Here is a 17500-nt window from a genome sequence, read left to right as displayed (position 1 = left end):
TGCTATTTCTTATAGCACATTAGTAGTCTATCACAGTTATATAATATAACTCATTCAAACATCCCTCAATTGAGAGACATGCCCTCAATTTGGCAACAAGAGCTTCTATAAATATTTTTTGTACAAATAGTTCCTTTCCCTTTTTCTCTGATCTTTTTGATATAAGAGCATATTGTTGTTTTTCCTTCATTCTTGAAGAGTACAATCAAATCAGAGAGGTGATGCTGATGAGGTTTAGATTTTGGGGTTCCTTTCTGTCAGGGAACCAAATGATAAGGTCTATATTTAGAGAACTAAAATGAGATTAGGGTTCCTGGTGGTCAGGGAGTTAAATGATGCCGTCTAGTGACAGATTCAAGGTTCAGGGAAACAAATGGAGAGGTTTAGCTTCACTACACCCCCTTGGGATTTGGCACAGGGATAGGGATTTTTGGGGAATCCCTTTCTGGTGGTGCAGAGATTCTCTGTAAAGGAATTTACAAACCCTAAAACTTAGATTGATAAAAGAGGTTTATTACTGGCATTGGGAAATCAGCCTTTGCTATGCAACAATAGAAAGTCTAACTTCCTTAGTGTCAAAGTCTGAAAGAAAAGTAAAATTTAGAGAAATACCAACAGAGGGGCATAGAGAAATCCTGACAGAGAGGCGTACAGTATTGTTAGGGAAATAGGTGAGGGAGATAAAGAGAGGGTAGCGCTGTAAGAGAATATTATTCCAGTGGGCAGAGGTTTCCTTGGCAAAGCATAGTATGGCATGGCATGGCATATTAGGACTTCTGCAAAGATAGGGTTTTAGATTGGCTCTTTTATAATCCTTGGCTACAAGTTGGGGGTTGCTACTGATGAGGCTGGGTCCAGATTGAGCTGAATTCAAATGGAATTGAATGAGTCTCTTTAATTCAATAGGCAAGCTTAATCAGTAGTGAGTGTTATCAATGGGGGTGGTACCTGCCTCTTGATCTTTTACAGATGTCATGATTCAAGGAGAATCTGTCCTTCAAGGAATTTTAGAGAGTTTCAGGGTCACTTCTTCAATGCCATGACCCGCAAGTGAGTTGGATTTGAAGGAGGGATGGCTATGCAACGTCAACTGTTTGACTTTTCCCTCCAAAGGCATCTGGGTTCAGTGGCAAGCTGTAGATAAAGAAGGCTGGAGATGGATGAAATGGGAGACATTGGCCTTTTTAAGCTAAGGACTGAGGCCTTACCCATTCAGTGATTAAAATTAGGTGGCAATTGAAGCAAATAATCCCCTCTTTAGTCTAGTTCCCAAAAAATCTAAAGAAATAAAGAAAAGAATAAATTAACCTGGGGGGGGTGGGGGAAAGACCCTTAGGGTTTCTGGCCAAATCAGAAATTACTGGTAGTTACATTCAATCTGAGTCAATTAGAATTCAAATAATGGCCAAATGGGGCTTGGCTTAGGATCTATTGGTGGCCAATTAGAATCAGATTGCTTTTAGTTTTAGGCCCAGTCCTTAAGAATGAAATCAAGCCAGTAAACAACAAAATATCTTCAGACGTGCAAAAGAGAAAAAAAAAGACTTTTTTTTTTTTTTAACATGGTAAAATATATATGTTTATACAATTATCTTGCCGCACAGGAAAAATAAAATCAAAAAGGGGAAAAAAAAGAAAAAAAAATTCAAGCAAACAACAAAAAAAGTGAAAATGCTATGTTATGATCCACACTCAGTTCCCATAGTCCTCTCTCTGGATGTAGATGGCTCTCTTCATCATAAAATCATTGGAACTATCCTGAATCAACTCATTGTTGAGAAGAGCCATGTCCATCAGGATTAATCATCATATAATCTTGTTGTCATGTACAATGATCTCCTGGTTCTGCTCATTTCACTTAGTACCAGTCCATGAAAATCTCTCCAAGGCTCTCTGAAATCATCCTGCTGATTGTTTCTTACAGAACAATAATATTCCATAATATTCATATCCATAACTTATTCAGCCATTCTCCAACTTATGGACATCCCCTCAGTTTCCAGTTTCTTGCCACTACAAAAAGAGTTGTCGCAAACATTTTTGCACATGGGGGTCCCTTTCACTCTTATAAGTTATCTTTAGGATATAAGCTCAGTAGTAACACTGCTGGATCAAAAGGTATGCATAGTTTGATAACCTTTTGAGCATAGTTCCAAATTTCTCTACAGAATGATTAGATCATTTCACAATTCCACCAAATGTATGAGTGCTCAGTTTTCCTACATTCCCTCTGACATTTGTCATTGTCTTTTCCTGTTACCTTAGCCAACCTGAGAGATATGTGGTAGTACCTCAGAATTGCCTTAATTTGCATTTCTCTGATCAATAATTATTTAGAGTACTTTTTCATATAACTAGAAATGGTTTCAATTTCTTCATCTGAAAATTGTATGTTCATATTCTTGCACCATTAATCAATTGGAGAATGGCTTGAATTCTTATAAATTTCAATCAACTATCTATCTATTTTAAGTGAATCTTAAGGTTGAGTTTGATACCCTATGTGGACAGAGGGAGGAAGGGAAAGAAGAAAAGGAGGGGGGGGGAGGAAGAAGTAAGGAAGAGAAAAAGGAAGGAGGGAGGAAGGAAGGAAGGAAGGAAGGAAAGGAGGAAGAAAGTAAGGAAGGGAGGAAAGGATGAAAGGAGAAAGGAATGGAAGAATGAAAGAAGAGAGAAAGGAGAAAGGAAGGAAGGGAGAAGGGAGGAAGGAAGGCAGGCAGGAAGGGAGGCAGGAAGTAAGAAAGAAAGGAAGGAAGGAAAGAAGGAAGGGAAGAAGGAGGGAAGAAGGAAAGAAAGAAAGGAAGGAGGGTAGGAAGGAAGAAAGAAAGTAAGGGAAGAAGGAAGGGAAGAAGTAGAGAAGAAGGAAAAAAAGGAAGGAAGGAAGACAGGCAGGAAGGAAGGGAATGAGGAAGGAAGAAGGAAAGGAAGGAAGGTAGGAAGGAAGATAGGAAGGAAGAAAGAAAGGAAGGAAGGGAAGAAGGAGGGAAGAAGAAAAGAAAGGAAGGAAGGAAGGTAGGAAGGAAGGAAGAAGGGAGGGAGGGAAGGAAGGAGGTAAGAAAGAGGCTTCCAACTGACCAATTCCAGGTCTGTTTCACTCACAGAATGGACCTTCATTCTGTAAGAGGACCATGAAATCAGGGAGGTGATGCCATGACATACAAGTGAGTTGAATTTATATGAGATTGGGCTGTGCAAAATCACCTGCCTCATTTTCCCCTCCAGGGCCATCTGGGTTCAGTGGCAAATATAATTAAGAAGACTGGTTATGGCCCTGAATGGAATGGGAGACTTTGGTCTTCTTAAGTTAAAGTCTTCAATGGGATTCAGTTTGTCTAGTCTTCTTATATAGACCTAGTAGTAGTATTGTTGGTATATGAAGTTTTATAGCTCATTTTGTGTAATTCCTAATTGTTCTACAGAATGGTTGGACTAGTTCACAGTTCCACCAAAAATGGATTGATATCCCAATTTTTCCACATCCTATTCAAAACTGTCATTTTCCTTTTGTCTCATGTTGCATTATTCTGATATGTATAGTGGTATCTCAAAATTGTATTAATTTCATTTCTCTAGTCAGTACTATCTTTAGAGCTTTTTATGTGACTCAACTGCATACTCATATCTTTTGGATATTTATCAGTTGGAGAATGACTCTTTTTTATATAAATTTTAATCAGTGAATCATATTTGTGAAATGAGGCTATATGAAAGAGATTTGCCATTAATTCCCTATACCTACCCCTAGTTTCTTGTTTTCTTTCTAATTTTGGCTGCATTGGTTTTGTGTGCATGAAACCTTTTCATTTTCAGGTAATCAACATTATCTATTTTACTTTCTATATTCCTCTCTATCTTGTTTTGTCATGAATAATTTCCTTTTCTATCGATTTCACATTAAATTTGTTCATGATCCTCTAATTTAATTATGATATTATTTTTTGTCTAAATCATTTGTACTTATCCTGGTATGCAGTGTGAGATATTCACCCATGCCAAATTTCTCTCAGACCATTTTCCTGTTTTCCCAGGAATTTTTGTCAAATGTTGAATTCTTATTCCCAAACTTTGAATCTTTGGGTTTATCAAAACTAAGTTTGCTACAGTAGTTTTGTACTACACATTGAGTTCCTAATGTATTCCACTTATCCACCACTCTATTTCTTAACCAGTTAACCTACTGTTTTGACAATTACAATTTTGTAATATAGTTGGAAATCTGAAACTGCTAGAGTACTTTTGCTTTTGTTTTACATTTATTCCCTTGATATTCTTGACCTTTTGTTTTTCTTCAGCTGAAGCATAATATATTCTGCTCCAATCTTTTACCTTTGCTCTGTATGTATCTCTGCTTCAAATGTGTTTCTTGTAAGTGATACATTGTAGGATTCTAGCTTTTAATCCACTCTGCTATCCACTTCAGTTTTATAGGAGAGTTCATCCCACTCACATTTACAGTTAAGATTATGAAATATATTTCCTGCCATACTATTTTCCCTCTTCTATGCTTTTCTCTCTCCTTTCACCCTTTTGCTCCTCATCAGTGAGTGTTTTGCTTCTGGCCCCCATTTCTCTTAGTGTGCCATTGTTTTTATTTTAGTTTCCCCTTCCTTTTCTCTTTCCCCTTCTATTTCCCTACAAGGTGAGACAAATTTACCAAGCTATATATGTTATTCCCTCTTTGAACTAAATCTGATCAGATTAAAATCCAAACAATGTTCATCCCCCTCCCTTCTTTCCTTCTACTGTTATGTTTTTTGTGACTCTTCATATGATACAATTTACTCCAGTTTGCTTTCCCTTTCCTTTTCTTCCAGTACAATCCTTTATCCACCCCAATTTATTTTTATATTATCACATTAAAATCAATTTATACTCACACCTTCTATGTATACCATTTTAACTGCTCTGACAAAGACACAGTTAATCAAGAGTTACAAACAAGTATCATCTTCCCAAGTAGATATGTAAAAATTTTAACTTTTAAAAAACAGTGTTTTTTTCTTTTCTGTTTACTTTTTTCTGCTTTTTTTTAAAATCTAGTATTTGAAGATCAAAGTTTTTATTCAGCTCTGTTCTTTTCATCAGAAATTATTGATAATCCCCTATTTCAATGAATATCCATCTTTTTCCCTAAAAGATAATACTTAATTTTTCTGGATATCTGATTTTTGACTGGAGTCCAATCTTCTTTGCTTTCTAGAATGCCATATTTAAGGCCCTCCAATCCTTTAATGTGGAAGCTGTTAAGTCTGAGGTAATTGTGATTGTGACTCCTCAGTATTTGACTTGTTTCTTTCTGTTTCTTGTAGTATATTTTCCTTGATGTGATAATTCTGGAATTTAGCTCCGATATTCCTTGGAGTTTTCATTTTGAAATCTTTTTCAGGAGGTGATTGGTGGATACTTTCAATGATTATTTTAATTGTCTTTTTCTAGGATATCAGGGCAGTTTTCCTTGATGTTATCTTTTAAAAGATTCTGCCCAGGGTCTTTTTTTTTTTTTAATCATGGTTTTCAGGTAATATAATAATTATTAGATTGGCTCTCCTGGATCTATTTTGTAGATTGGTCTTTTTCCCAGGGAGATATTTTGCATTTTCTTCTTTTTATTTTTTTTTAAATTTTATTTCACTAATTCTTGATGTCTCATTGAGTCATTCACTTCTATTTTCCAGTTATAATTCTTAGTGAATTATTCTCTTCAGTTAGCTTTTTTAAACTTCTTTTTGCATTTAGCCAATTGTTCTTTTAAAGGAGTTATTTTATTCAATAGAACTTTTTTTTTTCCCATTTCACCAATTTTATTTTTTAAGGAATAGTTCTCTTTAGTCAATTTCTGTGTTTCCTTTTCTAAGCTATCTTTCCCTCCCCTCCCCCCCCAAAAAGCTTTTTATAATTCTTCTGCATAGCTCTCATTTCTCCTCCATTTTTCTTATATCTCTCTTTTAAGATCCTTTTTGAGGTCTTCCAAGAGAGCCTATTGAGTTGAGACCAGTTCATATTCCTCTTTGAGGCTTCACATATAGGCAATTTGTCATTGTTGTTCTTTTCTGGATTTGTGTTTTGATCTGCCCTGTTGCCATCACAGCTTTTTATGATCAGGGTTGTTTTTGCTTTTTTGTTCATTGTAAAAAGTTCAGCTGTGCTCCTAGAGCACAAGGGATATTGTCACAAGTTTTTTTTGTCTTGTTTTGTTTTGTTTTTTTGTTTTTCCCCTCCAGGGGGACAGAAGTCTTTCGCTGGCTTTCTGCTATGCTGTAATCAGCAATGCTACAAGCTTTCCCATTTCACTGGGTTGGCCTAGCCTAGTCCTGCCTCTTATACAAGAGGATTGAAGGCTCACAATTTGCCTTCTGTGGTTGCATTAGAAATCTCACAGCTGGCTGCTAATCCACTGGCTTTTTGAATCAGGACAGAGTAGCCAATGTTGTGATACTTTGGCTAAAAGCTTATACTTAAATTCCCTGCTCCAAACCTCCCCTCACTGTGCCTGCACTGAGCCATGTTCCACCCTGCCAAATTCAGACAGACCTTTCATGAACTCCCTCCAAGATGTATTAAGCTGGAAAATTATTATGCACCCAAATGTTTGTGAGTTCTGTCACTCTAAAATCCACTCAGAGGATTGATCTAGTATTGATTCTGAGATAAACTAGAAGAGCTCAGGCAATATCCTGGCTTCTCTCTGCCATCTTACTTCTATCAAGTATTTTTTTTTTTTTTTTCTGGATAGATTAGTTACTAATTCTTCTAACTCTATAAAATAATTATTTGGTAACTTGAATGATATGACACTGAATTAGTAAAACATCTTCATAGAGTTTTTATTTTAATTATGGTTCGACCTACTCATGAGCAATTAATATTTCCAATTGTTTATTTTAAATATGTCTTTATTTAAATGAAATGTGTTTTGTAACTGGGTTTATTTAATCCTTGGTTTTGTCTTGACAGATTCCCAAATATTTTATATTGTCAGTAGGTATTTTAAATGGAATTTATCTATTTCTTCCTGTTAGGTTTTGTTGGTAGTATATAGAAATGCTCATGATTTATGTGGGTTGGAATTTATCTATTTCTTCCTGTTAGGTTTTGTTGGTAGTATATAGAAATGCTCATGATTTATGTGGGTTTATTTTATATTTTGAAACTTTGCTGAACTTGTTAACTATTTCTAATTAATTCTCTAGAATTTTTAAAGCATGCAATGTCATCTGCATAAAGTAATGGTTCTGTTTCCTCATTGATTATTTTCATTCCTTCAATTTATTTTTGTTGTCTTACTGCTATAGCTAGTAATTCTAGTACATCATTTAATAATGGTGATAATAGACATCTAGACATCTTTGTTTCATTTTTGATCTTATTAGGAAAGCATTAAGTTTATCCTTTTTACAAATAATGCTTGTTCTGAGTTTTAGTTAGATAATACTTATCCTTTTAAGAAAGGCTATATTGATTCCTATATTTTCTGGTGTTTTTAAAAGGAATGCATGTTGCATTTTGTCAAAGGCTTTTTCTGCATCTATTTGTAACCCAATAATTTTTATCATTTTTGTTATTGATATGGTCAACTATGCTCATAATTTTCCTATTGAATCAGCCCTCTGCATTTCTAGTATAAATCCTACCTGGTTTTAGTATATGAACTTTGTGATATATTACTGCAATCAACTTGTTAATATTTTATTTTATACTCTTTTTTCATCAATATTCATTAAGAAAATTGGTCTATATTTTTCTTTCTCTATTTTTGCTTTCCATGGTTTAGGCATTAAAGCTATATTTGTGTCATAAAAATAAATTTTATAGGACTCTTTTAACTATGTCTTCAAATGTTATATAGCTTTGAAATTAGTAATTTTTCTTTTATTAATTTGATTAATTTTTACTTTTCTGTATATATTTATCCATTTAATAGATTGACAGTTTTATTGGCATACAATTGGGGAAAAAAAGACCATCACAGAGAAGTATCTTTCTTATTCATTGCTTTATTTCATTATTTCATTCCTTAAAAAAGGAGTATGTTTGTGTGTGTGTATGTGTATGTGTGTGTATGTGTTCAGTATAGATTCTCAAGAAGAATTTAACTAATTGTCCTAATATTGATAAAGTTCTTAGAAGATACCTTTGTCATCTTCCCATAAAGACAGTTTAACATTATTGAATCCCATACAATTTCTTTTTCATATTTGTCTTTTTATATTTCTCTTGAGTCTTGTATTTTGAAAGTCAAATTTTCCATTCTGCTCTTTTGATCAGAAATGCTTGAAAATCCTCTTTTATTAGATTCTTACCCCCAACCCCCCCCCCCCAAAAAAAAGATATTACACTCCATTTTGCTGGGCAGGTTATTCTTAGTTGTAATCCCAGTTCTTTTGCCTTCTTTAATATCATAATCCAGTCCTCTACTCCTTTAACATGGAAGTTACAAAATCTTGCATAATCCTGATTATGGTCCACAGTAATTGATTGATTTCTTTCTGGCTAATTGAAATATTTTCTCTAACTTGGGAACATTGGAATTTGGCTATAATACCTCTAAGAGTTTTCATCTGAGGATTCATTTTGGGATTCATCTTATAACTAGCTAAAGATGAACTTTTTTTTTTTTTTTTTTTAATTTGCCAGGATTGTCCATAGGAGACATATACAATCTGCTCATGTATAGTTTCCTTCCTCCAAAATCTGGTAATGTTCAATTAACCAAAACCTGTGGTGAACTATATGAATTTGTTTGTGTGATATGAGAAAGAAAGTCACTAGATCTTCCATTCTTTTTACTTTTTCTGAGTGTAAAGGGCTGAAACTCTGAATTGATGCACTGAGGTCGGATAACCAAGAGCTTAAGGCTAATTTCCATTTGGATAATACTCTATTAGCATATGCTTGGAAAATGGCCCTTTCCACTATTCTGTGCTGGTTCAATCTTTTGGTGTATACAGAGAATTGTGGGAAGCATTAGAGGGTGGAGTAAGACAAGCAGAGTCACTTTGGTGATAGAAGAGGAAAAGGAAGGTGACAGAGATCCTATGTCCATTCCCTTCACTTTTACCCCTATAGACCAAGAATAAAGACCAAGGATTTTGCTTATCCTGACTCCGGTTGATTCTAAGGTATCCAGGGTGCTAACTAGGTCATCACATTGAGCATTAAAAAAAAAAAAAATAAAATAAAAACAAGAATGGACACTCAAGAGTGGATTTTCTCAGCTCAAGAACTGATAGCAAATGGAACATTAAGAGATTTGAAGTAGAAACTGAGAGCTAAATTGTTTCTTCACAGAAATGATTAGCTCAAAATTTAACAATTGTCTTATTGATAACTTCCAGTTTAAGAATTTCTTAGTTTAAAGAATTTGGACATGTGATTGTCTAGATGCCACATTCTTAAGCATGAATTAGGTCTGTGAAGTTAGAATAAAAATAAAATCTTTTTTCATGAACCATTCACTGAAATTTAGCAATTCCTTAAAGCAAAAAAAAATTTTTTTAAAGATCCATAGGTTTTACCAGACTTAAAAAGAGTTCCATGATACCACAAAAAGGTTAAGTGCCAGTGTCCTAGATTAAAAAAAAAAAAAAAAAAAAATAGCATATTCTGATGGCAATGCTGTTTTCAGAGGGAAAATATCACTTACTTGGAAATGTCCACAGTTTACTTGGATATGGTATTCAATGGAAAGGGAAATCCTTATTCAGTAAGGTCCAAACCCAAAATACAATTATCTTCCATAGGGTGATTTTAACTATAATCTTGATTGATGTGATGGGAGAAGGGTTCTCAGGAACTGAGGGACTCAGTCAGGAAAAACAACAATAACAACAACTAGATTATTTATAATAAAGCATTTGCGTGGATTACTTTCCATCAGAGTAACTAATGGTTATATAAATATGTATTTTTAGATTTATTCATTAGTTTTTGACATTTACTTTTATATTTTTTTAAATTTCTTTTTCCCTCCCTCCTATCCTTCCCCAAGACAGCAATCAATTTGGTATAGGTTATACATATAAAATCATATTAAACATTATATGATTATTTTATGTGGTTTTGCATCTGGTTCTTAAGCATTTTCCAAGGAGTAAATGGCTGTCACATACCTAACATAATTTCAGTGTCTTTGTGTGCTTGTATGAGAGCTGGGGAATCTATTACTCAAATTTGGAAAAAACTAGACATCAACTATATTTTAAGACTACAAGGCAATTTTCCTAGAGTGTTTCTGGCAGATGACAATAAGCCAAAGAGAGAAACAGTCTCTTGAGGTCAAACCTATTAGTATCAGAACTGATCCATGTGATCATGGAGTTTTGGGGGACCTTGAGCCATGCACAAATTATAAATATTCTTTATTTACTTATGTAGAAGTTGTATTGCCCCAAAAGAATAAAAGTACTTTTTGTACTTTGAGAGCAGGGACCACCTCATTTATATCTTTGTATTCCCATCAGCTAGCATAGAGTCTGGTAAATAGAAAACACTTAACTAAATTTACTTTTATCTTTCAGCATCCCAAAAGGGTGGTATGAAAGCTCTTTTTCCCTCGAAACAGTATTTTCTTCTCTTTCACAGTAAAGTGAGAACATTGCTGTCTGTGTTTTCAAAAGAGATCCTTGATGTGTTCTTTATGACTCATAAATTAATTCCCTAGAATTCTTCTTTAAAAGGAAATGTGCATTTTGGGGTCATGAGCATCCTTAATTTTGAGTATTTCACTGACTAAACCACTCAAAATTTGCAAGTTTGAAGTGCAAACCTTGATTATATGATGAGGCAGGTGGGTGCCTTACAAAGTCATTTTTAAAAACTGCTCATAGTGCCAAATGGTGTAAAGGTAAAGAAACATATGCCTTTTCAGGAGGTTTTCCATACAGTAAACAAATCTAAGGCAAACTTGATGGGACAGCAATGAAGCTTCAGTACAGGTTCTATAATATTATCAATTGTAGTTTCTTTTAATCAACAGGGGCTCTGCCCCTTATGTAGGGGCAAATCATCAGAGCATCCCCTTCACCTTTCTCTCCATCTCTCTCTCTCTCTCTCTCTCTCTCTTTCTTGGCAATCTTTTTCATGGATTCAAATATTATCTCTGTGTAACTGACTCCCCAAACTGTATGTCTATTTTCTCTCTCTTGAGTGTCAAATTCATATTAGTACCTACATGCTGGATTACTGGTATGTTCCATAGGGAAATCAAACAGTATTTTCAGAAGGCCAGTCATTTACATCTCCTCCTTTAGTCACTCTGTGTTCAACTTTCTCCCACACCCTTTTTCCTTTTCCCTAAGGGCACTACTATTCACCCAGTTATGCAGATTCATGACTACAGCTTCCTTCTCTTTGTTCTTAAGACACATCTGCACCCAGATGTCCACTCTTGTAAATTCTACTTTTACAATATTCCTTAGATTTTGTTCCCTTGCATTTTCTTATGAAGCTCAGTTTCTCATCATTTTTGAACTGGCCTATAGTAATGACTGGTTAATCGGCTCTCAGCTTCAACCTAAACTTCACATGTCTACCAAAATAATCTTCTCTAAGTATAGATTTGACACTGTAATAACTTTAAGAATCTTCAATAGCTCCCTATTGTCAGAAAGGTATAATGCAAAATACAAAGTCCAGATATTGACATTGAAATCCCTTCAAAATATGACTCCATTAAATATTTTCTGATTTATTTATTATTACTCACCTTCATTGTTCCATAATCTACCCATAATGTCTTACTTTCTGATCACTCATCTTGATGGAATCAGGACAATGCTGTGTGAACAAGAACAATTACACTTCAATTGGGGATGACACAGAGAGAACTAACCAACTACATGTTTGGATGTTTGTATTCTTCACCTCCTTTCTCTCTAATCTTACCTGCCTGCTTATCCTCTCCATCTATCTATGTCTTTTTCCACTTTACTTCTAATATCAGTAGCTAGAATTAAAGTGGTCCAAGTTCTGATTAGTTGCCCGTAGATATTAGTGAATAAGGGAAGCCATGACTTCACGGAAGCAGGCTAGGTTAGAAGTTAGAAAACAAATTCTAATCCTTATCTGGCCACTGGCTCTGCCATAAATTCATGATGTGACTGGGGTCAAGTCTCTTATTTTCTCTAGGTCTCTGTTCCTTTCATTGTCTAACAAGATACTGGGACTATATTCTCCTAATATCCCTTTCATGTCCAATTCTATAATTCTAGAATTTAGCATAGTTCTTAGAACATAGAAGGTGCTTTATAACTGTGTACTGATTGATTCATTCTAAGGGTTCAGTTGCCTTTGACCTTATATCAATGATCTGCCCATATACTCCACTTAAATTGATTTGATGTCAAGAGCATTTAAGGATAATCCCTATTATGTTAGATGAACCACTTAGAGTGACCATGAGGGATGATGTGACCAAGAGTCTCATTGGTAAGAATATCTATATTGATGAGATCACAACTGTATTGAAATATTGTGCATTCATGTGAATTCTACCAAACATTTAAAGAACAATTAGCCCCAATGTTATATAAATTATTTGAAAAAATAGGGGATGAAAGAGTCCTACCAAACTCCTTTTATGACACAGACATGGTACTGATACCTAAACCAGGTAGAGCGAAAACTGAGACCAATTTCCTTAATGAATATTGATGCTAAAATCTTAAATAAAATATTAGCAAAAAGACTTCAGAAAATCATCTCCAGGATAATACACTATGATCAAGTAGGATTTATTCCAGGAATGCAGGGCTGGTTTAATATTAGGAAAACTATTAATATAATTGACCATATTAATAATCAAATTAATAAGAACCATATGATCATCTCAATAGATGCAGAAAAAGCATTTGACAAAATCCAACATCCATTCCTACTAAAAACTCTTGAGAGTATAGGAACAAATGGACTATTCCTTAGAATAATCAGGAGCATATATTTAAGACCGTCAGTAAGCATAATATGCAATAGAAATAAACTACAACCTTTCCCAGTAAGATCAGGAGTGAAACAAGGTTGCCCACTATCACCATTACTATTCAATATAGTACTAGAAACGCTAGCCTCGGCAATAAGAGCCGAGAAAGAGATTCAAGGAATTAGAGTAGGAAATGAGGAAATCAAACTATCACTTTTTGCAGATGACATGATGGTATACTTAGAGAACCCCAAAGACTCTGCTAAAAAGCTACTAGAAATAATTCAAAATTTCAGCAAAGTGGCAGGATACAAAATAAATCCACATAAATCCTCAGCATTTTTATATATCACTAACAAAATGCAACAGCAAGAGATACAAAGAGAAATTCCATTCCAAACAAATGTTGAGAGTATAAAGTATTTGGAAATCCATCTACCAAAGAAAAGTCAGGAATTATATGAGAAAAATTACAAAACACTTGCCACAAAAATAAAGTCAGATTTAAATAATTGGAAAGACATTCAGTGCTCTTGGATAGGCCGAGCGAATATAATAAAGATGACAATACTCCCCAAACTAATCTATTTATTTAGTGCTATACCAATCAGACTCCCAAGAAACTATTTCAATGACCTAGAAAAAATAACAACAAAATTCATATGGAAGAATAAAAGGTCGAGAATTGCAAGGGATCTAATGAAAAAAAACTCAGAGGAAGGTGGTCTAAGTGTACCTGATCTAAAGCTATATTATATAGCAGCAGTCACCAAAACCATTTGGTATTGGCTAAGAAATAGACCGGTAGATCAGTGCAACAGATTAGATACAAAGGACAAAAAAGGGTACATCTATAGCAATCTAATCTTTGACAAACCCAAAGATACCAACATTAGGGATAAAAATTGATTATTTGGAAAAAACTGTTGGGAAAACTGGAAATTAATATGGCAGAAATTAGATATGGATCCACACTTAACACCTTATACCAAGATAAGATCAAAATGGGTCCATGATTTAGGCATAAAGAGGGAGATAATAAATAGATTAGAGGAACAGAGGATAGTCTACCTCCCAGACCTGTGGAGGAGGAAGGAATTTATGACCAGAGGAGAACTAGAGATCATTATTGATCACAAAATAGAAGATTTTGATTACATCAAACTAAAAAGTTTCTGTACAAACAATACTAATGCAAACAAGATTAGAAGGGAAGTAACAAATTGGGAAAATATTTTTAAAAGCAAAGGTTCTGACAAAGGTCTCATTTCCAAAATATATAGAGAACTGACCCTAATTTATAAGAACCGAACCATTCTCCAATTGATAAATGGTCAAAGGATATGAACAGATAATTCTCAGAGGAAGAAATTGAAACTATATCCACTCACATGAAAGAGTGTTCCAAATCACTACTGATTAGAGAAATGCAAATTAAGACCACTCTGAGATACCACTACACACCTGTCAGATGGCTAAGATGACAGGAACAAATAATGATGAATGTTGGAGAGGATGTGGGAAAACTGGGACACTAATACATTGCTGGTGGAGTTGTGAAAGAATCCGGCCATTCTGGAGAGCAATTTGGAACTATGCCCAAAAAGTAATCAAACTGTGCATACCCTTTGACCCAGCAGCGCTACTACTGGGATTATATCCCAAAGAAATACTAAAGAGCGGAAAGAGACATATATGTGCCAAAATGTTTGTGGCAGCTCTTTTTGTTGTAGCTAGAAACTGAAAGATGAATGGATGTCCATCAGTTGGAGAATGGTTGGGTAAATTGTGGTATATGAAGGTTATGGAATATTATTGCTCTGTAAGAAATGACCAGCAGGAGGAATACAGAGAGGCTTGGAGAGACTTACATCAACTGATGCTGAGTGAAATGAGCAGAACCAGAAGATCACTGTACACCTCAACAACAATACTGTATGAGGATGTATTCTGATGGAAGTGGAAATCTGCAACATAAAGAAGAGCCAACTCACTTCCAGTTGATCAATGATGGACAGAGGTAGCTACACCCAGAGAAGAAACACTGGGAAGTGAATGTAAATTGTTAGCACTAATATCTGTCTGCCCAGGTTACATGTACCTTCGGAATCTAATGCTTATTGTGCAACAAGAAAATGATATTTACACACATATGTTGTATCTAGGTTATATTGTAACACAAGTAAAATGTATGGGATTGCCTGTCATCAGGGGGAGGGAGTAGAGGGAGGGGGGGAATAATTTGGAAAAATGACTACAAAGGATAATATTATAAAAAATATATATAATAAAAAATTATTAAAAAAAAAGAAAAGAAATATTGTGTATTTTTAAGATGGAAAGATGAGAACTGTAAGTAATATGAGATTTCCCCATCTATGAATTGTAGAGTTATTGCAATGGGTCTATGGAATTGTATGTACATAAAGCATTATCTTTACATCATTATGTAATTTCCCAAATATGAATAATAAATTGACTACTATCATGTGGGGAAGAAAGATCTATGATTTCTGTTCTAATCTAAAAATTGTACTTATTCTCCAAACTCTTGGAAATGATTACTTATTGACTCAGAATTACTAGATCTTAGAGTTAGAAGAGGAAAAATATAGTTTTATCTGTACCTGAAAAAGAATGCCCTACTACAAGTTCCCTAAGTAATGGTCATCCATATTTTCCCTGAAGCTGTGCAGTTCAGGGAAATAGCACATTCTGTGTCAGTTCATTATAAATTTAATTGGCAGCAAGTATTTCCTTATCTAGAACCATAAAATCAGAGCCTTTGAGCCAGAATGAATCTTAGAGAAAATGTTAGCTTCTTTATTTATCTAAGTTTCAGAGATCTTAAGTAACTAGTGAAATTGTTCACAGTTGATAAGTGGCAGAGGAATTGGATCCAAATATAATGATTTTTCCTATTGTATTGGGATGTCCATTTGCCTCCGCATCTTTCACCCTCTTATCCTAGTTCTTCCCTCTTTGACCAGATAGAGCAAATCCAATATCTCTTTCACATGGAGCTTTTTAAATATTGCAAATCTCTACTTCCCCTTACCTTCCCCCTTCACTTGTTCTCTAGCATTATATCAGTAGTTCCTTTTATTATTTCTCACTTGGGATTAGCTCAAAGCCCTTTGTTATTCCAGTATCTTCTGATAATTCTCCATTTAATCAGTTCTCTTGCATTGTACCACAGTACACAGTCCCCACAACTAAATAGAACAATCTTAAAATGTTTTGGTATAAAATAAGAAACTAATGGGATTGATAAGCAGGTCTAGGGTCCAATTTTTTAGAAAAACAGAAGCAGAAGTCTCCTATAGCATGGAAGCCTCTTTTTCCTTCCCTTTCTACTCTCTCATGTATTCTGACTTCACATTTGTATTTTTGGAAACATCAAAATAGCACTTCGCATCTTGTGGCCTACTATAGCACGTTGTTGCAGATCAAAGAATTTTTTGGTATGAATGTCAAGAAAGAGTTCTCCTGACAGTTCTTCAGAAGAGCAAAACGTCTATATGTTTTTAAAGTTTATTTCTGTCCCTGTCATTTTTGACAGCTCTTTTACCTCTCCCAGTTAAGAGATCTCAGCATGATGATCTACTATTAGGCATTCGCTGAAGGCAGCACTTCTGTGCAAATTCAATGAAATGTCCTTAAAAGTGTTTACTGGAGATCTATGATGTTCAAGGGCCAGTTCTAGGTACAGTGGGGGCAGGGGAAATATAAAGAAGAAAAATATAATGCCCTTATCCTCAAAGACCTTATAACTTTGTAGGGGGAATTAGTATAAACACAAATAACAAAAGGATTAATGTTGGATGAAAAGAGAGTTGTAATTAATCAATTTTTCAACCAACAAACATTTATAAATACCAAACACAGTGCTGTGTTATGGGGATACAAAGACAAGGAAGAAACAATGCTTGCCTTCAGGGAGTTTCCTTTTTTATTAAGAAAATAGAATGCCAAGTTATTATAGAGTAAAAACAAATCATTTTGAGATAGAAGAGGCATAGGAGAGAGTGTCAATAAATGATTCATGCAAGAGGTGTTTTTTTGGAGTTTGTTTGTTTGTTTGTTTTTTTTTTTTTTTTTGCTTTGGGCCATCAAGCAAAAATATTTTCTTACAAGAAATCAAGAGCTGAACTTGGTTTCCTGCTCCCAAATAAAGATAAGAATGCATATTATGTGTGCTTGGGCAGTTAGATGGCAATAAATAGAGCACCAGGCCTGGAACCAGGAATACTCATCTTCCTGAGTTCAAATCTGGCCTCAGCATTTTCTAGTTGTGTAGCCCTACATAACTCACTTAATCCTATTTGCCTCAGTTTCCTCATCTGTAAAAGGAGCTGTAGAAGGAAATGGCAAACCATTCCTGAATGTTTGCTAAGAAAACCTCAAAAAGGGTGGTGAAGAGTTGAATACAACCAAAATGCCTGAATGATAACACCTGCATTGTTGGGAAAGTGGTTAGCCATCTAGTTGGTGCTACATCTGTAGCGCACCAGATCTAGACTCAGAAAGACCTGAATTAAAAGCCAGCCTCAGAGTATGTGTCAATACTTACTAGTTGTATGA

At 34.7% G+C, this 17500-nt stretch overlaps 1 long non-coding RNA gene across 1 annotated transcript in view; it reads right to left on the bottom strand.

Moving 5' to 3' along the window:
* The window catches only part of LOC141551812 (uncharacterized), a 43512-nt gene extending 31353 nt beyond the window's left edge, over window positions 1–12159 (bottom strand). Inside the window, exons 1-3 of the long non-coding RNA XR_012484969.1 lie at window positions 11884–12159; window positions 11705–11775; window positions 9644–9793 (exon numbers count right to left, since the gene is read on the bottom strand). This is a non-coding gene — a long non-coding RNA (uncharacterized LOC141551812). The remainder of the gene's footprint in view (window positions 1–9643; window positions 9794–11704; window positions 11776–11883) is intronic.
* Window positions 12160–17500: the final 5341 nt, after the last annotated feature.

The sequence above is a fragment of the Sminthopsis crassicaudata genome, chromosome 1, assembly GCF_048593235.1.
Source record: "Sminthopsis crassicaudata isolate SCR6 chromosome 1, ASM4859323v1, whole genome shotgun sequence".
NCBI classification, from domain to species: Eukaryota; Metazoa; Chordata; class Mammalia; order Dasyuromorphia; family Dasyuridae; genus Sminthopsis; species Sminthopsis crassicaudata.
The sequence above is the reverse complement of the archived record's forward strand: the minus strand, read 5'-3'. Positions and strand labels throughout refer to the sequence as shown.